A 4,930-nucleotide genomic window follows, 5' to 3' on the forward strand; every position below is an offset into this window, starting at 1 on the left:
GGGGATAGTAACAGGTATCATGGAGGCAGAGGAGAGTAGAAGTATAAAGGTTTACACAGGGATAAGGTGGGGGTATGAAGGAGATAAGAGGATGTATAGAATCATCAACCAAAATGAAGGAGGATGAAAAAGCCTATAGAAAAAACATTCTATTATAAGCATATTTATTTATTTATTCATTTAGTTACTTATTTGGTCAGGGACACCCCAAAGTCTCCCCAAACATTATAAATTTGCCTTTACTTTTTTTTTATGCGTGCAACTAAACACATGGACAATGACTCTATTCATGCTCCATGTTAGCTCTCCATCACTTAAATTAAAACTAACATGTCTGAGAAGCTGATTTCTACATTACTTTAGTCATTTACACGTAATTTAATGTGTTTGTAAAGAAGATTGTCTCATCCTCAAACCCAGCTAACCATATCTCTCGGTCTCTTTTTCTCATTCTGATGTGGGATTCCTCTCTGTATGCTGTGAATATGTTTTAGTACCATTGGTTAAAAAAGAAATTGCTTTGGGTCTATGGCAGTGCAGAATAAAAAAATAACCCATATTAAATCAAATTAGACATATTTGGCTAAACTAAGCTAGTTAACGTAGGTAGTAACTGCAGCCAACATACTCTACAAGTCTGAAATAGTCACACAAAAACTGTATTAATTATAGCACTGCTTGGTCAACAGCTTATGCTTCTTATTAACTAACTCTTACATCTTAAATTAACCAATTCCTATTGTGTTCTATTTTACTACAAGGCTCGTGGCTTACCAGTATGGTTCTGGGGTAGCTGTCTCTTTTGGCAGCTACATGGCATCTCCCTGATTCCACTTTCCTTTCTCCTCTATCTCTGCTTAGAATTCCCGCCTTGCCTTATTCTGCATTGCCTTTACTTTTGAGTGCATGCTGAAACTCGATAAGAGCCTCTGGCGGAAGTCACCACAGCCCTTGGGCGCAGGATTTAGAGAAATGAAGCTGGAATGAAGCCAAAGCGCCATCCTTGTCTGATACCTTTTATAATATCAGGAGGTGCAATAAAGGTTACAAGGGGGAAAAAGTACCAAGATTCATATCTAGCTCTGAATCTTATAATCTATGTGACGAATCTAGGCAAGGTATGCTTGCTTGTACAATAGAGGCACTCTGTCATGGGCATTAGCAAATATTCTCTAATTGGACCCTTCCCCAGACAGGAGTCCAGGCATATAACTAAGAGCCTGGTTTAGAAAAATCAGTGACAGAAGAGATCATAACTCTGAATGGGGTTGGGGGTGGGACTAAACACTGTTGTTACGTGAGATTGACAGTTTCAAACTGCCTTCTAAGTACGTACATTTACATCCACAGACAACCTCTACTTTTAGCCTTGATCAGAGGAGCTACATTTTCCAGTGGATGGTAGTGAATTCAGAAATTCATGGATATTAGGTGCTAAGAATAAGTAGCAGACAAGATATTTATACCATACCTTCTAAAGTTTAGGGAATACAGAGGCAGGTGGAATGGAAGGAACATAAGATGTAGATTACTGAAAGAAGAGCTGCAAAACGTCATCTTTGGGGAGAGATACAGCCATTGAAATGATGAACTCACAGCAGCTTCAGATGCCTGACGAGGTTTTTATCTGAACAGACCTGCCAACAGGTGCAGATGGAGGAAGGGCTCAGGGGCCCCTAGTTTTCAATGCTGAACCATTTGCCACTGATAGATTCAGGGAGAGAAGAAATCATTGTCTTCAGTTGTGTATCCATTACCCACCAGATGCCAATGGATAGTTTCAATTCAATGGCCACACAGATGGTCCTGGCTAAAATCAATGTGTTATGGAAAAAAAAACAGAACTCAATAACCAGGGAAGAGAACTGGTAGGAATTAGAGAGAGAGAGAGAGAGAGAGAGACAGAGACAGAGACAGAGACAGAGAGACAGAGAGAAATATCACTCTGTGATAAGAATTGTCAAACAACATAACCAAATAAAAAAGGAATCTTCATTATAATAAATACATGAAATAGATAAACCAGAACACATTCAATCACAGAAAATCTTCATTGCCTAAGGTTTGTAAAATGATAGATTTCTCCAAGAATTTCAATTTTGATTTACTCACAAAGTTATTTTTGTATGTAGTTTTTAGTTCATTCATTCGGCCACTCACATGTTTATTGATAACTCTTATCAACAAACACCTATCCGTTCAGGACCACAAACATGGAAAGGTCCTGGCCCAAGGTGGTTCCATTCATTGTCACTTACAAAAGTGGTAGTGTTTCAGCTATGTCTCAGAATTGACTGTGGATGACCACTGGTGCCTCAGCTTGCTCTTGGCAATGTGACAGAGATTGTATCTTCAGTCTGTGTGAATCCTCAGCTCTAAAACTGCTTCACAAATCTGGACAGCCTGAGGAAGATCTGAAATATCTAAACGCCCAGTTGTTTGTCCATTGTATATCAGTATAATGAAATCAGCAAGCTTCTGTTAGGATGTGATGAGCATAAGCTAAATACTTTTTGTCTACGGTGTATGGGATTTCTGAGACGAGGAAAGGAAGACAATCTATGTCAAAAATAATTCCAGAACTGTCAGATGTCCCCTCAAAATCCCACAGGGCCACATCCTCACAAAAAATAATAGTAATAATATCTCCTGACTTTTCTGTGTAAATAAAACCAAACTGTTAATGTAGATAAGAAAAGAATTAACATTAATTTTTGTGAGACTTTAACCTCAGGAAGAGCAGATGTCTAGAGATATGATCCAGGACCACCACAAGCACAACTTGTATGTGACAAGCTATTTGACTTTGCTGTAATCTCAGAATTTTTTAAAATTTGTAAATTGATGATGAATATAGAAACTTTTATGTATGCTATCTCTGGATTAAATGAATTACCATGAAGTAATCCTAAGTGCAGGCATAGCATAAGTGCAATTTAAGTACTTGCTTCTGTTATTATGATAAATGCCTGCTTTTTACATTAATAGTCACACTCAATCCCCTAGGCTGCTAGTGGACACACATATATTTTAATTTGTGTAAATTAAAATAGATTTCAGTGGAGAAAAGACATTTTCAAATACACAGCAAATAAATGGTTGAGCTGGAATTCCCCGGGGTCTGTCTAATTTTAAGCCAATTCTCGCTATAAGCAGCTAACGAGCTAAACTGGCTGACTAACTCCTTCACTAGCTGTCCTTGGGCTACTAGTTTGATAATAAGATCCTGGGCAGACTTGGACAGTTGCCTCAAAAACCCTCCATCGCTCGTCCTAGCTTGGGGGTTGAATAGCTACTTCAGTCACCTAATGTGACATTGCAGGCTCTGTGAGGAAGCTGAGCACAGATGTGGTGACCAGAGGGCCCTGGTCCCACAAGTTTTTCTTCTGTGACATCAGAGAGGCTTCCTGCAGTGGTTTCCAACCAGGGTGTGCAGTTTCCTTTCTTTAGCCCTTTCAAAATATTTTAAATTTTCCATAGCACATTGAATATTTCATTGTTTCTTGTGGATGAGAGAATAGCTCATTCAGAAAAATAGGGGTCTGCAGTGAAGATCCATCCCAGAGTAGCATTCGTAGCCTGTGCTGCCAACTTCAAAAACAAATGCTTCTGATATCTTCAGAAGCCGGATTTTCAAATTTGTTCTCCGAAGAGCAGAGGATACATTTTTAATAAAGCTGTGGTTATGATAAATGGTTGGTTTAAAAATAGCAGACAGAGGCTCAGCTTGCAGTGGCCTAGGAGCTATTGGTGAATCATTTGCTAGAAAAACCAGGCACGTCAGTGAAGTCTTCTGAGAGGCTCAGTTCACGTTAGCTGTGAGTCACTTTGTTCCCCATCATCAGGTTTGACCTGATTGAAATGGATCTTCTTGTAGTCCAAACTCAGAGACTCCGGCCCAAACCTACCTTATGCAACCTCACCTCTAATCAGGAGAGCATCACCGTCTCCATCAACTACAACAAGCCTTTATGGCCTTAGTCTCACTCATTCATATTTATCTGTAATGCAGCTCAGCACTAAGGAGAAATTCCTGGTTTTACTTCTCATAAACAGTGACTGATACAGATTAACATTGCTATGATAGAGAAGCAAATATGCTTAATTAGCAGAACAATTCTGTGCTACAGTGACTGGAACTTTTGCATGCTACCAAGAGCAAGGAAGTTAGGAGGCGTTAAACTAACTGCATAGAAAATGTGGCAGACATATCTCATTTCTCTCTGAGGCTATCATCCATCAGACGTTGCAATCTATTTCCTTCCTACAGGTGATCAGGGCCAGATGATACCAGAAAGAACCCTCGGGTAAGCAATCATTGACTCACCAGCTGCTTGAACTTCCTTCTCAAACATGTAGAAGTAGGGCATCCCCATAGACTGGGAATTGACTATGGATAGGGAGTTGTAGCACATAACTGCAGAATGCCTGTTAGTAGATGGTCACGTGGACAATAGGCAAAGCAAGTCTAAGTCAGGGTGGTATCTCTTCTCTGTCGTATGCTGTGGGAAGGATGCTGACATTTCTTCACACCTGAAGTATTTGATAAACAACCTAGGTCCCGTACATTCCCCTCCACTGCTCCTGACCCTAACTCGTTAGAATCTAAGTGTGCACAGGGGAGTGCATTTCACTGAACTGTAAAATGCTGAAAGAGCCTTCTCAGTTCCCACCTTCAAAGCCCAGTGAGGGGCTAGACATTTCCTTTTGGCTTTCTGAGGCCGCTCTTCCCCTTTTCCCTTGGTGATGTTCTTGAAAGATTGTTTCTGTCCATGGCCTCTCCTGTCATCTGGCTTTTAATTATTTTCGATCAACGAGAAGCACTAGCAAGAGACAGGGAAAGACAGAAGACAAGAGAGATTGAGGTATTGATTGCCCGAGCCTTCCCTCTGGGGTCACTACAGGCAGGCTGCATCTTTCAAACAAGTTC

This window comes from Microtus ochrogaster, chromosome 8 (genome assembly GCF_000317375.1).
Source record: "Microtus ochrogaster isolate Prairie Vole_2 chromosome 8, MicOch1.0, whole genome shotgun sequence".
Classification (NCBI taxonomy): domain Eukaryota; kingdom Metazoa; phylum Chordata; class Mammalia; order Rodentia; family Cricetidae; genus Microtus; species Microtus ochrogaster.